We start from the raw sequence: 27,526 nt of genomic DNA, 5'->3' as shown, positions 1-27,526 counted from the left end.
GGGCTTGCTATTACCACTTTATGATGTCACCAGTACCTCAAAATTGAATTCCAGCTGCATTCTGTACAGTTTGGACTACATTATCCCTTGATTAAATCCCATAGTAAAGTAACATTAGTCCACAGTTTGGCTTTTACTTGGCTTTAATATTTTTGGTGTGATTTGATAAGTGCTGGACAGATTTATGAAACAGATGCCAGATTGAAACAATTCAACAAGACCAGAATTCAAATTTTTATTAATATCTTACATGTTTATTTATTTATTGTCTAACATTTTAATTGTTAAACCAAAAGTGGACAAATGAAATGAAGGGAATCAGCTGATCCCCCTGATGAAAGTAGAGTTCAGTCATTTTGCTATTCATGGTCTTTCTCTAAAAGAGCTTAGGAAACATCAACCGAAACTGGCAAGTCCCTGTGAATCTAGGAAAGGCAAGGAACTCAGGAAATGCAGTTACCACTATTATTGAGTACAATCCTTATGAGCCATAAAAATTGGATTGTCTGGATATTTCTATGAGACCAATTCTATCTTTATGTTAGATAAGTCAAAGTGCTAGTCAAGTTAGCTTTTGGAGTTCTGTTTCCAGGAAGGAAATGTGCTCATCCTGAAAAAAAGAGTAGAATTCTTTTATAAATTGGTAGTATAGGAAGAGGATAAGCTCACAGTAGAGATGATGTAAATTGTGAGAGATGTATACTTTATAAAAAGTGATGTGTTGCATATGATGTCTAACTCAATATAAGCAATTGTACTGCTAAAACACTTTTTAAAAATTAAAATATATTTAATTAGCAAAATCCCCCTCCCTTTTGCTTCTCACTCCATTTGAAAAAAAAGATAAAAAAAAACATCTCATGTAACAAATGTGCATAACTAAGGCAAAAATTTCTCTTGACTATGTTCAAAACAGATATTTTATTCTGCTTCCTAAATACATCTCTTCCTTCTTAGAATGTAGGTAATATTTGGCATACTTCCTTGTTGCTCATCTGTAGACATGAATGATTATTGTGCTGATCAGAGTTCTCAGTTTCCAATATTGCTTGTTTTTATAGTTTTGGTATTTTCCTTGTTCTACTCATTAATTTTCATCAGCTTTTATATAAAATTAAAAAAAATTATTTGTTTTTATAATATTGATGTAATAGTATAAATTGTTCTTCAGGTTATGCTGACCAATCTATATCAGTATTTAAAATTCTTCCTGTCTTTTTTTTTAACCCTTACCTTAGGTCTTGGAGTCAATACTGTGTATTGGCTCCAAGGCAGAAGAGTAGTAAGGGCTAGGCAATGAGGGTCAAGTGACTTGCCCAGGGTCACACAGCTGGGAAGTGGCTTAGATTTGAACCTAGGACCTCCCGTCTCTAGGACTGGCTCTCAATCCACTGAGCTACCCAGCTGCCCCCTCTTCCTATGTCTTTTAAAGAAATTCTTTCTTTCTGCTTTTATAGTATCAGTTTTAAGGTGGAAGGGCAGGCATTAAGGGCTAGACAGTTGCTGTTGTGACTCACCTACATTCACACAGCTAATAAGTTTGAGGCTAGATTATAACTCATAACCTCCTGTCTCCAGGACTAGATCTCTATCCACTGTCAGTCATCTATCTCTCCCTTGGTTCTTTAAAACAATCTACTTCCTTATTTCTTTTAACAAAATAGTATTCTGTTAAATCTACATACTACAAATTATTCATCCACTCACCACTTAATGAGTTAGCTCTTAATTTCCAATTCTTTTTTTTTTTTACTAGTGGGGGAAAAAACAACTCATGAGTATTTTTTTTAAATATAGGGACCGCTTTTTTCTTTAGAACATTTTTTTTGAGAGCAGTTTAGGTCTAGAAATGATATTGCTTGGTCAAAGGGAAAAGTGCATTAACTTTTTATGTCTGATTTCAAACTGTTTCCCAGAAATCTTATACCTATTCTTAAGTCTACTAAGAGTGCATTGACGAGACTATTTTTTTAACAATTTCTTTGACATTTGTTCTTTCATTTTTTCATTTTTTTTGACAATCAGATAGATCTGAGTTGGAATTCCTTTAATTCATATCCTTTTATTTTTTTTAGTGATTTGGAGTATTTTTCATACCATAGATTGTTTTTTCCCCATAGAACTAACTATATCATTGAATCATTTATTAATTGATTAATGATTCTTATTCCTATGAATTTAAATTAATTCCCCTTATGTGTATATATATGTATATATATATATATATGAATATATGTATATGTATGTTTTGGAAAGAAGACCTTTTTTTAAAAATGCTATAAAGATTCCACCCCCCCCCCAATGCAGAAAACTTAATCTTTTTTTTTTTTTAAACCCTGACCTTCCATCTTGGAATCAATACTGCATTGGTTCCAAGGCAGAAGAGTGGTAAGGGCTGGGCAATGGGGGTTAAGTGACTTGCCCAGGGTCACACAGCTGGGAAGTGTCTGAGGCCAGATTTTAATCTAGGACCTCCCATCTCTAGTCCTGGCTCTCAATCCATTGAGCCAACCTACTGCCCCCTAAATATTTTCCAACATCAACACTTCTATTTGCTGACTACTGCAATAAAATAAAAAAACAAATTTAAAGGAATAAGCAATAAGAAATAAAATTATCATTTCTGTAGATGGTAATATAGTATACTTAAAGAATCTAAGAGTCAAGTAAAAAAATTGAAACAATATTAAATACTACAAAATTAATAGGGAGAAATAAAAAACATTCTAGTATGATCTCAATAAAACATAATAGAAAGAGATAAAAGGAGAAATTCCATTTTAAAATAACTATATAATATATAAAATGGTAGTCTACATACCAAGATGCACACAAGAAATATACAATTATAACTCCTGGACATTGTTTATGAAAATATATATCTAAGTTAAAGGAGAAATATTAATCTGCTAATGGGGGGAAAGGCAGAGAGGAGACAGAAATAGAGTTAAAAACAGAGAACAAAATAGAGATATCAGTAAAACAAATTAGGTAAACAATATATAGGAACAAATAAACATTGTAGCCTATTGTTTGATAAACACAAACTTATTTTGTGATAAAAATCAGAGAGAAAATTGGATTAACAGTACAGAAGAAATTTGATTTAGAGCAACACCTCACATTTTATATAGAGCAGGATAAACTCCAAATAGATACATTACCTAGATATTGAAGGTCAAACAAATTGGAGAAAGATAGAAAAAAATTTCCTATGAATAGAAGAATAATTCATGAACAACAAAGGAATAGAGAGCATCACAGAAGAGAAAAATGAATCATTTTGATCATGTAAAATGTAAAATGTTTTGCATAATCAATCTAATAAACCAAGACTGAAAGGGAAACAGTTGGGAATGAGTCACTTTCTGATATTAATAAATACTTCTTACAAAAAATGATTGTTGCATTTGTGATGTCATGGCATTAAATGAGATTGGAAGTAAAGAGATTTGTGTTTTCACCTAACTTTCCTGAAAACCAGCTGGGTGACTTTAGAAAAATCACTTAATATTTATAGTTCTCAACTTCTTCACTTTAAAATGAGAGGAACAGACTACATGCTCACTGTGGTATCTGCTAGCTCTAACTGGATTTAATTTAGTAACATTTGCTATATCATACTCAAAATACAAAATTTCTCCACTACCCAGGGGTTCCAAATATTGGGTACTTGAATTTTTGTTTTGTTTTTTAATAGGTAGATAGAAAGTTGTGGTTCAATATAACTGATTTCCTTTTTAATCTTTTTTTTATCCCTAGCACTAAGGTTGCAAACCTATCACAATGAAACAGAAAATATTTCAGACTTTAAGACACAGAGGCCTGACAGAAAAATAGAGTCAAGTCAAAGTACTCAGCTATGCCTGGTCAATATTGCTTCAGAGCAGTTCAGTAAAAGATGGGAAGGGGAAGAGGAAGTATATGGAGGGTCATCATTCAGTGGAGATAAGAATCTTAATTGAAACTAAAAAATTAGAAAAAAATCCTCATATATTTTGTGTCTATAGGAACTGCCAAATGCCTCAAATATTGCTGGCAATTATTAATCCCAAAGGGATTCTCTCATTTCAGTGGCATTTTGTTTCCGGGGAAAGGTGGCCACAAACATTCAGAATGAGATTGCAAGGTGAAAAATCATCACCATACTTAATCACATACCAGCCCCTCCTGCCCGGTCTAGTTTCCTAGGTGGGGGAAAGAAGTGGAGGACAGCACTTAATTTGATATTCTAACTGGGGAAATGATCAAAGACTGCAGGACAATAATCTCCTCTGCCCACTGGAAATAAAGCTGGTTTAAATTCTGCCTTTCTGCAAGGAATGAAAGGGGAGGGGGAAGGAGAGAAGGCCCTGGTGTGATTCAGCTCACACAATCCTTTGCAGAAACAATTATAAAATGCAAATATAATGGCTACATCCTTAACAGACCCCATCTAGGTAGGCTCGGATCTATTCTTTTCTCAAGCATCTGATTAAATAGGATTTTTTTCCAGGCAAGGCAAGGGTAATAAAAGTTACTGATCCAACTTCTCCTCAGCCTGAAGAGTGGAGGGCAGTGGATTATAATATAAGAAACTGACTATTATTTCTCTGGGATGTCCCCTTGATTCCTCCTCTGTAAATTGGGGCCATTTAGTTTGTCCCTACCCCAGGGTAGTGGGAAGATGCAGAGTATTTTGAACTCTTCAGAAGCACAGTCCTTGAAAGAAAAAAAAAAACACATGTATTTATTTAAATAAATATCATTGCTTTTTACCATAATGACTACAAATAAATTAGGAAAGAAGTCCTCTAACACCTGCTTGTAGCAGCCTCTGCATAGATAAGAAAAAACATCTTGCTTGGATTCTCTGGTAGTGCTTTTGGCCAGCTTAAGCCTATGTTTCTCTAGAAGACAATAGCTTCAGGCTACATTTTTAGTCTTATGGGTTAGAGTTGTCAAGTGCCCCATATATCATAGAATTTCAAGGGGAAAGAGCTCTTAGCTATCAGCCAGTCTAAATTACTATTTAGAGATGAAGAAACTGAGGTTTAATGCTAAGGGAGCTGTTTGCTCATATTTTACACATTAATTTTCCAAAATAATGGTTAACAAAAAATTTTAACTGAATTATCCAGCTGAATTTTGTGAATACAAGCTCTTTGACCTTGGCAATAGTATATCTTGGCAGATTGCACTTACTAAATCAAACACACACATGCATTTGTCCTTATAAGTAGGAGTGCATATTTATTGAACACACCAGATTAAAATAAATCCTGATTACCTTTGGGAAGTTTTCTCACAAAAAAAAGAATATGGCAGCATACCAGGGTCTCTTAGTATGGGGAAATTAATTATAATAAAGTCCTAATAGCCATTTACTTAAAGAAATAAAAAGTGAGATGCAAAATCAACAAGCATTTATGAAACACCATGTACAGAGGATTGTATTAGGTTTTTGGGAAGATATAAAGCTCAGATAAGACACAACATAGGCCTTTATTGAGTTTGAAGTTTATAGGGAGAAAGGAGACTGGTATTATATTCCTCCAAGACCCCACTGGAATTTGGGGGTACATATAGCAATGTTTCTTACCACTATAAAATAAAACAAAAAAATCCACTTCAAAACTGCCAGAAATAGGAAAAAAAGACCTCAATGTTCCCACTATCACCAGGAGCCAAGAATTCTGGGCTGGAAACAGACTAGAAACAGATCATATGGGAACCAGAAGGGTTGAGAAAAGGTAAAGAGTCAAGGATAATTGACCTTTCTGACCTAGAGGATCTGTAGGCTGGTGGTATTAGCTAAGAAGTAGAGAAATTAAAGGAAAGGGACTGATTTGGTGATAGGGATTATGAATTCATTTTAAAAGCTTTATATGCTGACAGGTAACACAAATTAATATATCAAGGGAAAGTTGGAAAGGAGTGAATGTATTAGGAGACACCATAGATCTTGGAATGGAAATCTGATAGTTAATTGCATAAAAGTGATAACTGAAGCCTTGAAAGAAGACAGCCAAAATAAAATCCCAATGAAATAGATGTTCACAATGAACTCTCTGGAATTGTCATCTTTCCTACAAAATTATTTGCCCAAGGTAATATAGCTAGTGTGGATCAAATGTAAGATTAGGATTTAGGTCTGCTAGTTCCTAGTTCAGTGTTTTTGTTTGTCTATTTTTTGTTTTTTGAGTTTTATTTATTTTTATTTATATTTTCCCAATTAAATGTAGATAACAATTGTTCATAATCATGTTATGACATTTTGCAATCCATGTTCTTTTTCTACCCTTTCCCCTCCTGAGCACACAGACAATATGATATGGGTTATACATGTGCTATCATGCATTACATATATCCATGTTCATCATGTTGTGAAAGAAGACATAGATCACTTATCCTGGAGAAAAATTAAGGAAGGAAGTAAAGAAGGGAATGTGTCACTCTACATTCAGATTCCATTAGTTCCTTTTATGGTGGTAGCCTTTTTCATCATGAGTTGTCTTGGTTTCTTTCTAGTTCAGTGTTTTTTCCATTACATTTGGGGAGGTCTGTGGAGTTGTTCTGTTGTGCCTATCTACCCTGACTCAGCACAGATTCTTTCTCACACTAGTGCATACAGGAACATAGATGAAATAGTGTAGGTAGGAAATAAGGGTAGAATGGAAACCAGGAGTCTAGAATTTGAAATTTGTTTCTCACTATGGGACTTTGGGTAAGTAATTTTGCTTCCCTGGTTATCAATTTCCTTCTCTATAAAATAAGGGCCTAATACTTGATTTCTGATATCCTTTCCTTCTTTAACATTCTATAAATCTCAGATTGTCCTATTATGAATAATAATGTAATGCCCATTGGAGTTTTAGGAACTAGTAAACAAATAATAGTTCCCTCTCCTAAAAGATCTTGCCCATTTAAGATTTCTAAGAGTGCTTTAAAAGGTCTGTGGTAACAAGAACTAAACTGGGACACACACAGACTAAATGAGATTTATTAGTTCTCCATTTCAGAGTCAAGTAGGCTAATAAACAGGTGCAGAAGTATTATAGAATATATTGCTCCAAGCAATCTCTTTGATGAATTCAAACTGTCCTCCCTTTATGTATTTGCTTATTTGGTGTTGAGTGTAAATTTGTTTGTTTCTCTCCAGATGTTTGGACATCCTTTAATTAGTATGTCCCATTTATGGCTGGTTTTTTACCCAATGAAAGAAATGGATGAACACCAGCTGGAAAGAAGCTCGGAAGAAGGAAAAAAAAACATTTAAAATGAAGGTTTATACATTAAACAGGAAGACAAGGAGGGAAATGAACAATAGAGACAGTTACAGCTCATTGCCTTTTAAAAAGACTTTCCAATTTACACATCATCAATAAACAACAATGTGACTCTAGGATTAAGCAATTTGGAAAAAGGGTGTAGGGTATTTTTGCCTCTTCATGTTTACATTAATCAAGCTATCATAGGAGATGGCATCAGCTCTATTTTCCTCCTAAGTTTATCCTGTGATAAGAGATTCTAGAGGAGAGATGATGAAGCATGTTACTTACCTCCTGACAGAGATGTAATAGATTCAAGATGTGGAATGAGATAGACTTTTTGCATGTGACTAATGTGAAAAGTTTTTTTAATATACAAATTTATTATTATAAAGTTCATTCTTCTTTCAATTTTAGAGTATGGGAAATAGGGAGCAGAGAAGACAAACATTTGTGTGAATGTATATATATATATATATATATATATATGTATTTATGTATGCATATGTATGTATATTCTTGGGAGTCTGAAGATTTGAGTTCAATTCAATATTTCTGAGAGAAACATGAATAAACATGTGTGATCTTGAGCAAGTTACCTAATTTATTGCAAGTAGCTACCTAAGACTACAAATTATAATGGAGATGATTATTTGCATCAGTGAAAGAGTTTTCAAGTATGGGTCTTCCCTATGCAGGTGAAATCAGAAGTCTAGATAGTAAAGTTCATGTTTGTTGAAGTTTGGTTAAGTTTATTATTTTAAATATCAGAAAAAACAAAACAGAAGTTTCAAACTCAAAATAAAAGAAAAGAAAAATCCTCTATGTGTCCGTAGGGGGCAGGCTGTTTGGATGTGAGAGGATCAGTAGGGGAGAGTTGTGTTTAACTGATACCTCAATAACCAGTCAATTCAGCAAATACTCAGTATGTTTACACGTTGGCATTCAAATTGGTTGCTTAATGCCATAGCAATACAACATACAAATGAACAAAATACCGATCAAATTAAATTGTTGACTTTCAACAGATTGTGCTTACTTTTGACGCAGGACCATAATTATGTATGAGAAGAAGCACAAGACAATCATGTGTGTTTCCAAAGAAATTATCACTCTTCAACACATTTCGGCTTATCCTAAAAGGCACAATCAATGAAAATTTCACTATATTTAGCCTTCAGTGAAGTGACATATAGAATGCTTTATGTAAGAACCTCATGTTGCATACAAGGTAGGTCTATTTCCACAGTTTTAAACAAAATTACTCTAGTATAAATACAGCCAGCAGAATATCAATACTAGCTCCCCATCCTTTAAAAAAGAAAACGAAAACTAGGAGGGCAAGAGGGATGCCTTGTTGAGAGCTGGTTCCAGCACACCCCTGGCCTTTGCTAAAATTAGCTGAACTGACCTTCAGATACTACTAAATATATAGGCTTTCCTCAAAGCAAGATATTCATTAAAATAATTTCTAGTTTGGTGGAATATTTTAGAGCTTGCTTTCTATTGACAGACTATTAAAGACAGCATGTCCCTCTCCATGTCACAATGAAACATTAGAAAAGAAAATCAATCTCATCTCTGCCAGAGTTCATGCTCAATCAGATGTTTTATAAATGCATGTTTTTGGTGATGTGGGGGGAAAAGGGAAGGGAATAAAGATGAATCAGTATAAATAAAATCCAACATCACTACAGGAGAAATGTTTTCAAGGCATATGTTCTATGATAATATGAATATTGTCTTCTTCATATAGTGTGTGTGCTTGAAAACTAATTTGCTCTATGGTAGAACTGGAATTTCAAAAAGCTCCTGGCCAGAAAAATAAGATATATTATATCTAGTATAATTAAATTTTATAAAGATGAATGTATATTTCTCTTCATGAATATTATGTGATTTCACTGGCCCAGAACTTTTTATGGCTTCCTCAGTGAGAGGTTGATGTCCAGAAAAGCTGGTCAGTAAAAGACAGACAACAATGTAATTATTTAAAGTACATAAGCAAGAGACAATATCTAATGTTTTTCTGACATATCAGATGGATGATGGATCAGAAAATGAGGATAAAATAAGCATCCAAGTAGTTAAGCATTTTATGGAGAATAAAGAATGAAGAATCTGATCACAGAAGAACAGGTGACTCTTGATCTGGGATCAGAGGCTGCCTCATTCCTTCCTTAACTTCAAGCACTTTCTTTCTGTAAATTGGCAAAGTATGAGCACCAGGAAATTGTTCCTCAAAAAAAGATGGGGTCACAGGGATATTTAAGATGATAAGAGCAGAAGTAGAATACTTATGGATAAGGAATCAGGGAGAAAGAATATTCCTTATATTTAGTAAGGAGCAAGACTTAAAATAGTACCTCCCCCTAGCCTCAGCTTTTCCATGAACTGTCAAATCAGGGAAAATCCTAGAAGAGAATAACCCCCCCATTCTTGCTCTTGAAACTTCCTTTGGTACCAAAGGGCTACATTTTCATGATGATAAATGGAGAAGCTGCCTGAGAGACTGAAATAAATGAATACAGCAATAAATGATTCCCTAAAGCCATGTGAAGAGGGAACACCAAATAACAGCAAAAGGGCCCATAAAATTCTTTCAGAGATTTTGATACAGGGAAATCCTAGTCCTGGCTGAAATACATATAAGTCTCTATACAGTTAACCCCTCTGCTAGAAAAAGCTTTTACCACAGGATAGGGAGCAGCCCCCTGCTGAACCTTGGTGTTGACAAAGCCAATTATCAGAAAATGACGGGAAATGATTAGTCATGTTAATTAAAAATAATTTTCACTCCCACTCCTAAAAAGGTCAGACTGTCAGCTGTATGGAAAATTGGGCCTTCATGCATTTTCGTTTGATTTTCTATTCAAAGTCTAATTAGTCACAATTCGTTGTTAAAAGAGATAATTTTTGATAATGTAGTCATTTTTGATCATTTTGCCTTCATTATCATTGCGCCATTATCATTATTATTGTTGCAATGTGGGTTTCTCTCTCCACCCTTTGAAGCTAATGAAATAGAGCATATCCTTACTTTGGAACCACTCATAGAGTGCAAAATCCATATAAGATGGTGGCATTAGAAAGCCAGGTTTACTTCAACACCCTTCTCATAGTTCTCTAAAGATGCTTGTAAGGAAAAGAAGGGGAGGTCATAGATTTTAGAAGTAGAAGTGATATTAGATTTCACCTATTAGAGTGGTATCAAACTCAAACAGAAATGAAGTTACTAAATTTACATAAAAGTACCTGTGTAATATATATATATATATATATATATATATATATATATATATATATATATATATATATATATATATCAACTTAGAAAACCACACATGTTTACATATTTCTTATTTATTAATACATAAAACACCAAAATGAGATAGAGACTACATATTAATCTGATTTGGGCACTACTTGTGTATCTTATGGACTGTATAAGGCCAGTGAGTGGGCAGCCTTTAACATCTCTGATTTAGCATATTTCTCTAATTTTATAGGTAAAGGACTTGAAATTGAGAGAGGGGATGGATGCTCTCCAAGGTCATACAGGTGGTAAATGGTATATCTGAGAGTCAAATTCAGGCCCACTGACTCCAGAGAGGTAGTGTGAAGAATGCCTGACTTGTCAGTCTTCATTGAGACTTCCTATGAAAAAAGTAGACAATAATTAACATATCTATTGAAAGAATATATATAAGTGCTGTAAACCTCAAAATTCCTTAGACTTATAAATGTTGGGAATTTCACCATTGGGATATTTCATACTTGGAAAATTTCTTACTGATAGTCTATTGGAATGGGAACCCCATTGGCATGGGAGGTTCCTTCTCTTCCCTTCTTAAGATTACTTTAGGACAGAAACCTTTTGCTGAACAATGGAAAGGACTTTGACCTATGCTTAAGCATAGAACAGGAATTTCTTTGAATCATGATTGATTTTAGAATTGATACAATGGAGATACTTGGAATAAATCTCCACCCTATTCAGTCCTAACAGGATTGAGTAAGGGCTGCAGCCTAGATCAAAGATTTAATCATTTGAAAATATGACCTTCAACAGACATGTGCAAAAGCCAGAAACCTCTGGGCGGTCCTGGGTTAAGCTAGAGCCTCCATTGGCACAGGGAAATTGATGAACAGTGATTGGTAGATGGGAGAACTGAGAGGAGGAACTTGGATGGTTTCCTTAAAGATAGGAGGGTCTGGAGACTTGGGTCGGGGGGTTGAGGAGTTTGGTCGGGGTGATTGCAGTGGACTCGGAGAAGCTTGCACTGAAGGAAGCTGAAGGTGGGGGCCTCTGAGACTGTTTCTCCATTTTGGTCACGTGAGTGATAGGGACTGATCTCTTTTCTTTGCCCCAGCTATCTAAGGGCTTGGGCCTTTTGTCCCAGCCTAAACATAAGGGGTATTTAAGCCCTATTCCCTTCTCTCCCTTTTTCTCTCTCTCTATCTCTAATTCCTTTCTTGCTCCTATTGTAATTAAACTCCAAAAAAGGCTGACGGCTGACTTGAGTTTTTCATTTAGGAATTACATAGCTGAATTCCTTGGCGACCTTAAATTAATATATATCAGTCTTTTAAAGTGATTCCCTTGTAACAGTGCACATATGGGTTAACCATTTGTGTTGAATTAAAAATGATTTAAAATGCAATTCTGAGAGAGGTAATTTTTCATTGTACTCATATATCACAGACAATAAGAAAATAAAGTCAACAAGCATTTGTCAAGGACCCTTTTGTACAAGTTTTTTTGTTTTGTTTTTTTTTTACAAGTTAAGAAGCCGTATCACAGGGGGAGCTAGGTGGATTGGTGGGTAGAGATGTAGGCCTGGAGATGGGAGGTCCTGGGTCCAAATCTGGGCTCAGCTACTTCCTATCTATGTGACCCTGAGTAAGTCACTTAAACCTGATTGCCTAACCCTTATTACTCTTCTGCCTTGCAATCAATAGTTAGTATCATTACTAAGAAGGCAAGAATTTTGTTTTTTATTTAAAAAACATAGTGGTTAGAGATCCAACTTTGGAGTCAGGAAGACTTAGTTTCCAGTCCTACCTTTATATATATATATATATATAAAGGTAGGAATATATATATATATATGATTTGTGTGACCCGAGGCAAGTCTCCTAACCTTTCAACATCCCAGAGGAAGGAACGAAAGAATATGCATTTACTAAGCACTTAGTAAGTGCCGGGTGTACTGGGATGAGTGTTTTAAAAATATTACCTCATTTGACCTTCACAACAACACTAAGAGGTAGATGCTGTTATTATTATTTATAGTTGAGAAAATTGAGGCAGGCAGAAAGTGAGTTACCCAGAGTTACTCAGCCAAGATATGTATGAGGTTGGATTTGAACTAATATCTTCCTGACTAGAGGACCAGCACACAATGCACTATCTTTTCTCTAAGATATCCCTAAACTAATGAAATTCTATGTCTCTACACTCCCCCAAAACTGAAATTTCCAATGCTGCAATAACAATAGATATAAAGACAAAATCATAAAAATGCCTCCTGCCCTCAGTCTTATTATGTTCTGGAGTATCTAGGTGATGTAAATTGAAGAAGTAATAATGATAGTATTTCAGCTTTTTGGAACATATGGTATTTTATCAGTATGGAAACTTTATTGGCATAGTACTATGTGGGTCAATCTATGTCAGGTGTGCTTAATCATGCTGGATGGGGATGCTCTTTTCCCCTTCTCCATGCATGCCTAAGAACATTTCTCTTATCACCCACTCCTCTGTCTTCCCACCCAATGGGAGCTCTTTCTCTCTCTTCTGTCTGGAATAAGGAGGGGGACTCACATGAGGCATGAAGGTGGCAGTTTGGGTACTCCATCTCTAAAAGGCTTACCATCACTGTCATAGATAATTTTATATTTTATAAATGGTTCCTTTTGACAAATGTATGCATATTTATTTAGCAGAATTTATCTGAATGTTTATATATTTATGCATATATACAGATGCATGCATATATACACATACTCATTTACATAGGAAGTATTGATATGTATAAATATGCAGATATAGATTTTAATATTATGTTATATTGATTTAGATATAGATAATATTGTTATGGTTCAGTCATTTCAAACAATGACCCCATTTGGGGTTTTCTTAACAAAGATAGTGGAGTGGTTTGCCTTTTCCTTTTCAAATTTATTTTGTAGATGAGAAAACTACAGGAAGATGAATTTTCCTGACTTCAGGCCCAGCACTCTAACCACCTAGATACCCCAGGTAGAGATAATATGAATATAAATTACAATTGATATGATATCAATATAGATTAGGATATAGATGTAAATATAGAAAGATTATATATGTATATAGTATTTAGTTATAATTTATATATATATATACACACATAGAGAGAGAGAGCTATATATGAAGATGTAAAATTGAAAATAATATATTTGGTGTTTAAAATTTTTTCTTCTGATATTTCTCTGTCACATAGATTAGGATGATTTTTCAGATGACAGTGTCACTAGGCCTAGACTCCAAGCCTTTCCCCATTTGAAAGACCAGCCAGAGCTTGCATTCGATTGACAAAGTTACAAAGTGCTAGTAGTCACCTCTTTCATATCAAGAGACCTACCCCTATTGGGCCACCTTTATGATATGACCATAAATGACAATCCTGGTATATTTTAATCAACACCTTTTTACACTCTATTGGTATCTTTTCCTCTGTAAGACAACAAATCCTAACTTTAAATAAAACGTGGGATATGGTCCAGGAAGTCTCAGAATAATTCAGTTATTTTCAAATTCTATTGGTTTCATCTAGGTTCATCAAATATATTATTTTGTATTTTATGCCTACATTTATATGTGTATATATATATATATATATATTAAATTTCAAAATTTCAACTTTCAATTATGGCTCTCTGTGTCATCTGAGGGAATCCTGTAGGTTTTATTTGGGTTCAGATTTTGTTCTCCAATGTACCCTATTACTCTAGTCTAAGACTTGAAAATGAGAGAAATGAGCTGAATTTTGCTTTTAAGGTACTGGGGTTAAATTTGATTGATGCTATGTGGCCATCCCTAAGAAATCAAACAAATGCACATATCTTTACTTCAAATTAAAAAGAAAGCATAAAGGAAAAATAAAGGAGCAAAGTTTTGATTCAATTCAGAAGACAGAACATCTTAATGGTGCCTGTCGACACAGAAAGTCCATTCAATAATGTCAGTCAGATGAGAAACCACTTAGGATAGCAGGCATCTGGTGGATTAAAAAAACCTTTCTGTAGAATATAAAGGTCATTGAGGCAGCAAATTCCTTAAAGGAGAAGACAATGCATTTCATGCATGATAGGCTAAGACTGAAACAGGACATGTTGACCATAGGAATAGATAATCCTAATTGAGTGGAAATAGACTCAGACATCATTTGCTGATTTAATGGCATGAGAAAAGATGTTTTCCTAGAAAATGTACAAATTTCTGACTATCTTCCAAGGGATATGTTACCTTGGGATAAAATAATAGCTAGCCATTATATAGCACTTTACGGTCTGCAAAATTCTTTTACATATAATATCTTATCTGAACATGACCAAAATTCTGTAAGGTAGATGCCTTTATTATTCTCCACTTTCACAAATAAAGAAATTGAAGCTGGAAGTGGTTAACTAACATTCCCAGGGTCAGAAAGCTAATAATTGTCTGAGGCAGGATTCAAACTCAGCTGTTCTTGACTCCAATTCCAGTGCTTTATTCATTGTACCACCTAGATGAGACCAGTACATTTTGAGAATAACTGAGTTAAATTGTAAATATGGAATCATTATCGATTCTCTATCACTTCTTGTTACTGACAGGTACAGGAACAACTGCGGATGTGGTGGGGTATGGAGGAGTTTTGCTTTCTGAATCATAGAAAAGGCATCATTCTTTCCCCCTTGCTAATGGGATTTATCAATTTCAGGCTTGGGACTCCTAGAGGGCTTAATGTGATTGCCGCTATATGCCATGACCTCATTAATAGAGTGAATTAGAACAGATTGATAATGCTTATGTTAACTAATATGAATCTCTGGGCATGGCAGAAATTTAGGAAAAATAATCCTTAAAAGTAAGCTGCTTATCTATTATTTCTGCTTTCTTATGTTGTACTCTGTTTCACCAATGGGTTAAGTCCAAATGCCCATGATAATTACATAGGACAAGAAAAGGAATAAGGAACAACATCTATCAAAAATCCAAATCATGATGGAGACTCATAGGGCCAACTTATTTACCTTTTTGTAAAAATGAGAACAAAATTCAACCCATTTAAGTTCAATTCAACAAGAATTTATTCAAGTATCTATCATACACAAGACATTGATTATTGTTTTGCACTGGAAATACGAGGATAAAAATGGAAAAGGGATCTGATCACAAAGAATTTTCATTCTACAGGTATATAAATATCAGCAGTCACAAGAAAATTTGAGCCAGAAGAGATGTTAACAGCCAGGGTCATTGAAAAAGAGTTCTTACAAGAGATATCACCTGATATGAGCTTTGAAAGAAGTTATCAAACATAGAAATTGATTGAATATGGGTGAGGGGAGAGAATGAATTATTGGGAATGACACCTTGGCTTTAAGCTGAGGTAACTTGAAGAATGTTAATCCATTTCCTGCTTGTCTATAATAGAGTTCACAGGCAGGAAATCCCATAAACCTCTACATGGTGAAGGAGACCTTGGGCTAGTATTTTTCTCCATCTGGATCTTTGCAACATGACCCATAAATTCACAAGTCTGCTGTTGCTTCTATCTAAATTAGATTCTCTATTGTCCCTATTTTTCCTGATTTAAAATAAAAGTGTTATAGAAAGGTATCATCAAATGAGCTTCAAAAGTTTAGAATGGTGAGCCACCAGAGACCTGAGTCAGTCCATTTTGTAGACAGTTAGTCAAGTAGCAAGACTAGAATGACTTTCTTGATTTAACCCAGAGTTCCTCTGCCATTTTGGGAAATGAACTTAGTAAGACAATACTATGTAGAAGTAGTTTTCATTGTGAAATTTAACAATCTTAAATTGTTAAGCACTCCCTAGTGTAAAGGGGAAGTATGTTTCAGGTGAGGGGGAGAAAGTTTTTAGTTATATTCGTGCTATAACTTTGCATTAAGTGTCCCTTCATAAAAACTAAGTAATGGTTATGTTGTTTAAAATGAACTGAGGTACTAAACACTGGTAGTTAACTGAATAGGGAAAACACCAGAATGAGGCCTCAAGTCCACAGAATTAGAGTGGAATCACCCTACCATTTCAAGGGAACTCTGGACTCCTGAGGAGATGTAAAGAGATTAGTATTTGGAACCTGACCAGCTAGCATGCATTTGGGTTAGGAGAGTAAGAACATTGATTCAGAAGCATGGTAGAAGCTTAGGCAAAGACCTAAAGACCAGAGATACCAAGATCTATGATCAATAAGTTGGTCAATAGGCTTAGAATGCAGAGTATATGAAGACAGTGGAGGGGTGGGCAGTGTTAATATAGAATAAGTCTGGAGAGCTAAACTGGATCAAAATTGTACAAGTCATTAAATCCCAAATGGAGGAATTTGCCTTTTAGTTGAGAGGAATTAGTCACTGAAGATTTTTTTGAATATGAGAGTAGTATTGTCAGACCTGTGCTTTAGGAAGATTGACTTGGTAAATGGATTAATAGATTCAAAAGGAGAATAACCAGAAGCCAAGTAATCAATATAATAGCCACTCACTTGCAGTAGATGAACAAGTGTCCTGGATTTTTGCCAAACTAGACTTCGACTCCTTTCAGAGAATCAGCATGATTTCTTACTCCTTGGATTCACATAATCCATCTATAATGCCAGGAATGAACTCTTTCCTCTTCTCCTTTTATGTTCCTTATTTTTCTCTAAGACTCAGTTCAGATGTTATTTCTCCTTACATCCTCACCTGATCTCTCCCCTCTGTCCAAATCTTAGTGATATTTCCACCTTCAAATGTTAGTAGAGTACTTTGTTTTATCTGTCATACTCCCCTCCTTTGTTCCTTATCTTATACAGCATATGCCAAAAGTCTTTCAGTATTTGTAATGCAGTATTAAGCTTTAGTACACTAAAGTTCATTTAGCAATGATTCTGAATTGCAGCGATCAAGAAACTCCAAGACACTAAAATAGGAATAAGAAGGGTATAAAAGCAAGCTGAAATAATGGATTCCCTTTGCTTATTCATTTGGTGGCAGTATTTGTTTTAGTAGATGAACTATTCCCTAGAGGAAACAGAAACAGCCTTACATTATGCCAATCAACCAAATATTTTTGAGTGTCTACAAAATTACCATAGAACTATATTGTATTCTGAGGAACAGAGAACTCTAACCATATATGATCTAATCCTTATCTCTAAGGTGCTTATGATCTAGCTAATGAGATGTAATCTATACAAATGAAATATTTAGCAAACAATGTGTCTAAATGAAATCAATTAAGGACTAAATTATATGAGAAAATTATGTGAGAAAACAAGTTTGATAGGATTTCAGAGAAGAGACCTGGAATATAGTATTTGGGAAGGTTTCATGAAAAGGCAGAATTTAAAATGATACTAGAAGATAGGGTAGGATTCATTTAGATAAAGGATCATGACAAAGCAGTCTAGAAAACTGGGAAATACAAATTCCCTTTGACTGAAATGCTGACCATTCCTATATATGAACCATAGAATCAAAGAAGTTAGGACCAAAAGAAAGAGGCCTTAGAGATCCTGAGTGACCGTTTGAAATAATTATGGAATGTTTTGAGCACAGCAAATGAAAGATAGGATTTTTGTTGGTGAGCAATGAAAATGCTCTCTTAAACCTGAAATCCAAAGCCATCTCCTATTTGGCTCCTATCTGAACCCTTTTCCTAGTATTCTCTCCATGGTTATCAAAGGTACCTTCAAGGCCAAATTCAAGAACTATTATATATCAATAAATATAGATATAAGGAAATATAGATAAATATGTATAATATATATTTGCATGCATATATGTACATATCCACTAAATATCTGGTAGTTTTTATTTATTATTATTCATTATGTTATTGTTATGTATTATAAATTATGGTCAGATAGATAGTGCATTAGAGAGAGTATCAGCCCTAGAGACAGAAAGGCTCATCTTCCTAATTTCAAATCTAACCTCAGATACTTACTAGCTGCATGACCCTAGGCAAGTCATTTGACCCTTTTTACTTCAGTTTATGGATCTGTTAAGGTGAGCCAAAGTAAGAAATGACAACCACTTAAGTATCTTTGCCAAGAAAATCTCAAATGGAGTCATGAAGAATTGGACATAACTGAAAATGACTTAATAACATTAAAAAATTATTTACATAATCTTTTCTGAGTTTAGTTTCCTCATTTATAAAATTAAAGAGATGACTAAATAGGCTCTAAGATTGAATGAATAGAGGAAAAGGTAATTCTTGGTTCTGACATGCAGTGATTCCATAATTCTGTATTCTCTTTTTAACTAGGTAACTAGGACAAAAAGTATTAAGTTTGGGGAACAGATTTTTCTTCCTAGAAGCCAAGCAATAGAATTCTGACTTCATTCACTAGACAATAAAGTAGTCCTCATAGGCATTTGAGGAGAATGCCAAGGTGACAACTATTTCAGGACTGTTAATATGGAAGATGGAATAATTATCATTTCACTATGCTGAAGTAGAGATGGAGATGAGTAAGAGTGGAAGATAGAAAAGGACCTGGAATCAGGAGACTTAGATTCAAACCTTTTTTTCCTCATATTTATTAGTTATGAAATTAGGAGTAAATCAGTTAGTCTCTCTGAAATCTGAGGTTTTTATTTGTTGTTGATTTATTCATCATGTCTAAACTCTAGGATAGCCCATGAGGTTTACTTTGCAAAGATACTAGATTGTTTTGACATTTCTTTCTCAAGGGTATCCCCCAAATTTAGACTAGAGGTCTAATTTAATAAATAGATTTCAATGGGTTGCTGAACTTGACAAAAGGCCAAAATTATATCTTCATTTTCATAAAGCTTTGATATATTTTTCAATCTTTTTAAATATACATTTAAAATTTATTTAGACAAGTGTTCACAAGCTTCAGCATACTATCCAATGGGTCAAATAATACTTGAAAAATAAATAATCCTGGGCATTTGTGACTAGGAAAATGATATTACAGAGGCAGCAAATTAGGTATAGAGTGAAACAAAAAAATGATTTTGAATAATAATACTAGTCAAAAAGTGAAAAGAAAATCACACAAATAGACTTGAGGAGGTCTTCATCATTACTAATGAAAATGTGGATCTTTTTCTCTTTAAATATTATGTTATGTTGTTGCTTAAAATAACTCTTAATTAGCTATTTCATTGCTGTGTCAATACAACCTAAACAAAGTTTTTTTTTCTTTTCTTGTGTTCTATTATCTTATGTCTATAAGAACTAAAATATCATAATTTAAGCCGCTGCTATTTTATCCATGGCCCATTATTGTCAGCCTTGTAGTTTTAACAACTCTAGATTCATTGAACACATTTAAGAACATATGTACTCTAATATTAGGTTCTCTCTAAGGCCCTGGTCCTATGAAGTGGGGAGAACTCTTCCTCTTGTACCTACCTCACCCTGAGGGTTGCTCAAAAATAGGTTTAACCTCTGAATGTAAGAAATAAAAAAGAGAAATTGCAAGATGGAAAGCTATGTAATAAAAAAAATAAAATAGTAAAAAAAAATTGTAAAGAAACCTATTGATGCTAATTCTTTTATTCCACTTCTATGTTATTTTGCCAACAAAAAAGGAAGCTTCCTCGATGGTAATTTCATTCTAAAAAGTTGTTTTTCATGCAAAAGGTGAAATAATTTGTTGCATCAGTTCAACAAGGGTGGAGCTAAGTAGTTCTTTCTTTTAGCAACAGGTTTCTTTTAGCCATTTGAGCACCTAGAAATGATGATTGAGTGTCTGGCCTCAAGCTGACCTGCCTCCATTTTAATAATAGGAAAACTCCAAAACACTGGTCTCAAAATTAGGCTACAAGTATTTCCAGGAACTGATTTCCCACTTGATGACCAAAGTACATTTTTCTTTAGCAAAAAACAAAAAAAAATTCTTCAGTAATAATTTCCTAGTAGCTATTTTGGTTTCTACAGGAACCAGTAAGTGTAGTTGCCCAGAAAGGATAAATGAACCCAACTTTTTAAAGTTCACTGAAAGAGTTTGGGTTTTGAATCATTTCTCCAGGTCAGATTCTAACATCCCAAGCTCTCAACTGCTCTCCTGGTCTGCCACTCTTGGTGTTTTCCATTAATCTTCCTTTAGTTTAGCTAGATGAAACACTATCATCTTTCCCTTTTTCAAAACTGAACCTTTATTCCTGTTATTAAAAAAAATACATTGGCACTCCTTTTCCAAATTTCAACTGCATTAAGAAGGCAAAACAAAAGGATTTCTGAGAAACAATAAATGGCCAAAGGCAGCTAAATTTTTCATCCTAGTGTTCTCTATGTTTGAAGAGTTCCATGAGGATCTTGTTTATAATCCCATTGAAAATAAAGTGCTCCGAAATAAAAGCTGTTTGGTCTTTTCAAGCTAACGGCCTTTTGTTCATGGCACATTAATGGAGCAATTTTTAAATAATGACTTACTTTTTTCTTTTTGTGAAAGATGCTTTTTGCCATCAGGAGCGGGTGCTTTATTTTCTAGGCTGGCACTCAGATTCATTAGTACTAGTTGCATCCAAGTTGTAGAGGTTTATTTGTTCAGCTGGAAATGGGACATTAACATTTTAAGAGGATGATGCATAAGCTTTTAGAGATAATATTCTCTCTGCCCTATTCTGTTGATGCTCTCTTAGAAATTGCAAAATGCAGCAGATTCTCCCTTGGAAGTGATGAGTTTATAATAAACAGTTTATCACCAAGGGCATAATTTTCTCTCATTTCCCCCTTTTTCAAAAATAGAAAAGTTGGGTAATGAATGGGAGGTTCCAGAAATCGAGAAAAACAGAGCACTAATCGGGAACCAGAGGAACTGGGGAAGGGTGAGCAGTCATCTCCATTTCTCACTAATGAATCTGCCTGGTATTGCGTATCAGCATCCCCAAGATCCAATCTGAGGACCTTATTTGGCTCCCTCTTAACATTTTTAAGACACCTGATGCCTTAGTTTCCAAACAGAATAGTGCCATTTAGGTTCATTTGTTCATGTCAGATTCCAAAGGACCTCAAAGAAAAAGAAACATCAATTAGGACAATGCCAGTCTAGATTGTGAATATACTCTACAAAGAAGGTCACCCATTCAATAAGATTTGTTCTAGAAGCATTTCTATTTAAACATTCCTAACCCATTTAGTTTTCAAATCTCATTTAATATCAAGTAATATGCTATAAAGACTTTGCCATCATCTATTTGTCTAATGCTCTAGAATATTGTAGAATGACATGTAATCTTATGCAGTATCTTATGATAGAGTAATCCATCAAGAATTCATCTCAGAATCAGGAAGATCTGCTTTCAAGTTCTGCCTCTGGCACATATTGTCTGTGTGAACCTGGCCAAGACATAAACCTTTCTGTCTCTAGGCCAATGTTGTCTAATTCAAATAGAATGGCACCCAGGGGCCAGGGTGGGGAGTGGGGATAGTTTATAGCCTAACTTCTCTAATATGTAGATAACTGAGTCAAGTTTATAAGACTACAAAACATTCCCCAATTGACAAATGGTCAAAGGATGTAAATAGATAATTCTCAGATGAAATTAAAACTATCTTTAGTAATATGAAAAAATGCTCCAAATCACTACTAATTAGAGAAATGCAAAATAAAAGAATGCTGAATTACCACCTCACATCTACCAGATGGACTAATATGACAAAACAAGAACATGATAAAGGTTTGAGTGCATGTAGGGACATTGTTACACTATAACACTATTGGTGGAGCTGTGAACTGATAAAATCATTCTGGAGAACAATTTGGAACATACATACATAAAGGGTCATAAAACATAAAGTCCAGAAATACCACTATTTGGTCTGTATGCCAAAGATAGTAATGCTAGGAAGAAAGGACCTAATTTTACAAAACAAAATATTTATAGCAGTTTTCTGTGGTGAAAAATAACTGGAAACTGAAGGGATGTCCACCAATTGTGGAATGACTAAACAAGTTATGGTATATAGAATCGACAAACAAGATAATCACAAAACACCCCAAAAGCATTCTTAAAAGTCATACAAATTGAAGGGAGCAGAACCAAGAGACATTGTACACAGTAACAATAATAGTGTAAGAAGATTAACCATGAATGACAACTATTTTCAACAAGGCAAGGATCCAGGAAATCTCCAAGGGACTCCTAACAAAAAAGGATATCCACCACTCTAGAAGCAATAGACAGAACTCAAATGTATATTGAAACATACAATTCTTCACTTTTTTTCCTCTAGGAAATTTTCTCTAGTATAAGCAATATGTGTCTTATTTCACAACATGAAGAACATGGAAACATATATTGTAGGATAACATATTTACAACCTATGTCATATTACCTCCCTTGTGGGGAATTGGGCACAAATGGGAAGGAGAGAAAAAATGTAAAATACAAAATGTTGAAAATGAATAGTGAAAATTATATGAGCATGTAATCCGGAGAAAAGAAAAAGAAAGAAATGGATCCTTGTCAATAGAATGTTGACCTAGAAAAGCACAAATTACCATTATGTTGTAAACTATTTTTCTTTATTTTGTTAAACATTTCCCAATTAAACTCTAGTATAGTTTGGACTACAATCTGGAATCCAGCTGACAAATACTTGGACATCAATGTTCTAGATAACTCTCTAAGATTACATGATTCAATGAAAAGAACAACTGCTTTGCTAGAGTGAGTTTCCTAAACCAAGCATTCCTGAGACCAATGAAATCATAAGTCTGTTACCTGTCCTTTTCCATAGAATTCCAGAGCTATAAGGAATCCTTGGGACTTCCTAGTTAAGCTCCTTGTAGGACATACTTACTGTAGCAACCATTAAAGCCATACTGAAACCATAATAGTGGTTGTTAATGAAATTACTGAATATTTAGTTAGTTCCATGTAGACATCTAGGATGAGTGGAAAGGAATAAAGAAGCACCTTCATGATAGCGATAAAGTTTTATAGAGATGTCATTATTTGTCTCTTATGAAAAAGTGGAAATTGCCCTAATTAACTACAGGCTTAGAATAGGAAGAGAGTATGAATGTATACTTCCTGAATATGCATATCCACAAGATCAAAACAGCATTTAAAAGCAAAAAGAAAACTTATAAAAAGATAGTCTATAATTCTAATAAAAGATTCTTGGAGAATACACATTTAAAAAAGTTCCAATAAGAGGACCATATCTCTTTCACATTTAAATTCTTCTGCAGAATTCAATTGAGACCACTTATTAAGTGCCTATCATATGCAAAGTACTATATCAAATACTGGTGATCTGAAGATGAAAACAAAGCAACAACTTCCTGTAATGATTTTATGTTCTTCTTAGGAGCAAGAGAATAGCTATGTAACACATGTTTTTATTGTATTTGTAGTAGTTTCAGTCCTTTACAATTCTTCATGTCTTTATTTGGGGTTTTCCTGGCAAATTTGCTGGGGTGACTTCCTGTTTCCTTTTATAGCTCATTTAAAGTGACTTGCCCAGGATTACCTTGCTAGTAAATGACTGAGGCAAACTTTGAACTCAGGAAGATGAATCTTCCTGACTAAAAGCCTGGTGCTCTATTCACTGTGCAACCTAACTTAGTAAATACAAGATAATTTGAGGGGGGAGATAGCACTAACAAGTGCTCTATGATAATGTTTAATTCAAAACTGATCTACAACAGTTTGCTTTCTCATATTTCAAACACATTAAAAAAAGCAGGGAGTGTCAGTGGCTTCTGAGTATTGTATAATTAAGTATGTATATATGTAGAAGTGTGCTGTAAAATTGGCTCTAAAAGAAAAAAGTATGATGGAAACATTTTTAAGTTTAATATGCACTGTTAACATTTTCACCATCACTTTCCTTAGACTAAACAATCAACAAAACAATAAATCAAGCACCAATTTGTAGCATATTGTGATTTCTTGGGTGCAATTCTTGCATTCAAAGTTTAATAATCAGCTCCAGTGATGCTTTCAAACCAGGTTCAGCATGCTCCTGTTTGTGTATACATAACATACATGTGTAGTACATAGTTCGTGAGAATTGTACATGAGAGTTGTAGATGTGAATTGTATAGTTAATGATGTACATACTGTGGAAGAGAGAAATTGAGAATGATTTTGTGGCAGGAGTTTGGAGCAGCTGAGTGAAGACCTGTCAGTCGAACAAGAGGATTCTATTTGGAATGTTATTGAGAAAGGCAGTTGGGAACCAGACCAACTGTGACTGAACCTTTTTGGCTTGAAAGAAGGAAGGAGGAGTTTTTCCTCTTGGTTTTGGAGACTGAAGAAAGAAGGACAAAAGTCCAGATATCTCTCTGACTTGCTCTGTTGTGATAGTGACTGAACTTCCAGACCTATCAGCCATTTCTCTCAGTTTAACTATTTTCCACCATCCTCCAATCTAAGACTCATCTTAGTGATAGGGAAACTCCCAAACCTCTTTCTTTCCATTTCCTGTCTTACCCAATAACCCTTTTATTTAAGATAGAGAAGAGAAAAAGTATTTCATTTGAAAATCTTAAACTCACCCCTGAGTTGATTTAAAGAAACCAGAAGGAGAATCACCAACAGGGGGGAGGCAAGAGTGAGGGGAACAGAATAAGATGGAGAAAGAGAGGGAGGAGGGAAAGACAGAAGAAAGAAGATTAATAGCCTGATCTATTAGTTATCAATTACCAATCAATATATAGTCCCTTGTTACTACTTATTATGAATGCAGCAAGGTAGCTCAGTGGGTAGTGTGATGGGCTTAAAGTCAATAATACCTGATTTCAAATATAGCCTCAGGAACTCACTAGCTATATATGACCCTGTGTTAATCACTTACCCTCTGTTTGCCTTAATTACTGGAGAAGGAAATGGCAAAGCATACTAACATCTTCAAAGAAAACAGCAGTCAGAATCACAAAGAGTTGACCACAAATGAATGAGTAAATGATAACAATAAAAATAATGTACTTATGTAATATATTTCTATCCATCCCTCTATCTTTCCATCTATCCATTGATTGATCTATCTATCTATCTGAAATTTTTGCCTTTTTCATTCTAGTTGTTTCTAGTTTGTAAAAGTCATAGATTAGCACACTCTTTAAAGAACTAAAAATGAGGATTGCCTAAAAGGCAATAGAGAGTTCTATGGTAGGTATGATAAAATTATCACATATAACAAATGAAGAATTTTACAGAGGCATAAAATATGTTATCAAAGAATCATTTAAAAGGGGAAGGGGTTTTAACAGACAGAAAAAACATATGCATGCTTATATTTATACAATTTCAAGAGTTCAAGGGTAAGATCTCAGATTGTTGCTAAGCCTTGTGTGGCAGATTAATAGGAAGATCTGATCTAGATTAGAGTTGTACTTAAGATTGTGTTGCTTAACAACTAGATATCTGAAAGTATTCTATACTTAAGCTTCATCTGCATTATTAACATTTCTCCATCACTTTTTAAAGTGTAGGTGATTAACAAAATAATACATCAATTCTGCTTTGTAAAATGTCCTGAATTTCAATGTGTCCATGTTCACAATGAAAATGTAGGAATAAGTGGACATGAGTATTACCACATTTTCACCTACCTGCAAGATACTGTTGGTTGTATATTAATAGACTCATTGCACCCACAGATAGACTGAAGGATTGAAGTGTGTTTAATAATGTTTTTTGCTAGTTTTCAAAGAGGTCCCTTTGAGGGTGGTAGTTGGATACAAGGCACACTCACCAAAGATAATTCCAGAAAGTCTCTTAAAATATACGTAGGAAAAGCATAAGGTCGAGAGCAAAGCATCTCTATAGGTTTTGGTTGAGAATATAAGGATACAATTACAAAGAAGAGGAAGCTTCCCACCTTATATGAGAAAATGAGGTGAAGTGGACAAAAGTTAAATGATTTTCTCCAGGTCATTTAAAAATTTTGCATGTATATTTATTAATGAAATTGGACTATAATTTTCTTTCTCTGTTTTTTTTCCCTGACATAGGTAACAGTACCACATTTGTTTCATAAAAAGAATTGGGTAGGATTCTTTCTCTGCCCATTTCCCCAAATAGTTTATGAAGTATTACGATTAATTGTTCTTTAAATGTTTGATAGAATTCATTTGGGAATCTATCTGGCCCTGGGGATTTTTTCTTAGGGAGTTATTTGATAGTTTGTTCAATTTTTTTTTGATATGTGATTATTTAAGGATTCTGTTTCCTATTTTGCTTATCTGGATAATTTGTATTTTTGTAAATGTTCATCAATTTCACTTAGATTGTTAGATGAATTAACGTATAATTGGACAAAATAGCTCCTATTAATTGCTTTAATTTCTGCTTCATTGGTGGTGAATTCACCCTTTTCATTTTTGATAATGACTATTTTATTTTCTTCTTTCCTTTTTAAATTCAAATTAATCAACACTGTCCATTTAATTTTATATTCATAAAAGCAACTCCAAGTCTAATTTATTAGTTCAATTGTTCTCTTAATTTCAATTTTATTAATTTCTCTGATTTCCAATTTAACCTTTGAATGGGGATCTTTAATTTGTTCTTTTTCAAGTTTTTTTAGTTGCATGCCAAATTCATTGATCTGCAGTTTCTTTATGTTATTAATGTAAGCATTTCGAGTTATAAATATTCCTCTAAGTACAACTTTGGCTGTATCCCATAAATTTTGATGTGTTTTCTCCTCATTGTTATTATCATTAATAAAATTATTGATTGTTTCTATAAATTGTTCTTGGATTCACCCTTTTTAAGCATTAGATTATTCAATTTCCATTTAATTCTTGATTTATATTTCTATGGAGTTTTATTTATAATTTTATTGTGTTATGATCTGAAAAATGAGGAATTATTTATTATTTCTGCTTTTCTGCATTGGGTTGTGAGGTTTTTATGTCATAAAATATGGTCAGTTTTTTGTGTAAGATCCACATACTGCTGAAAAGAAGTTATATTATTTTCTATTGCCATTCACTTCTCTCCAAAGAGCTGTTAATTCCAAATTTTCTAAGATTTCATTCACTTCCTTTACTTCTTTCTTGTTTGTTTTTTATTTGACTTAT

This window comes from Monodelphis domestica, chromosome 1, assembly GCF_027887165.1.
Source record: "Monodelphis domestica isolate mMonDom1 chromosome 1, mMonDom1.pri, whole genome shotgun sequence".
In the NCBI taxonomy this organism is placed as follows: Eukaryota; Metazoa; Chordata; class Mammalia; order Didelphimorphia; family Didelphidae; genus Monodelphis; species Monodelphis domestica.
Note: the sequence above shows the minus strand (reverse complement) of the source record.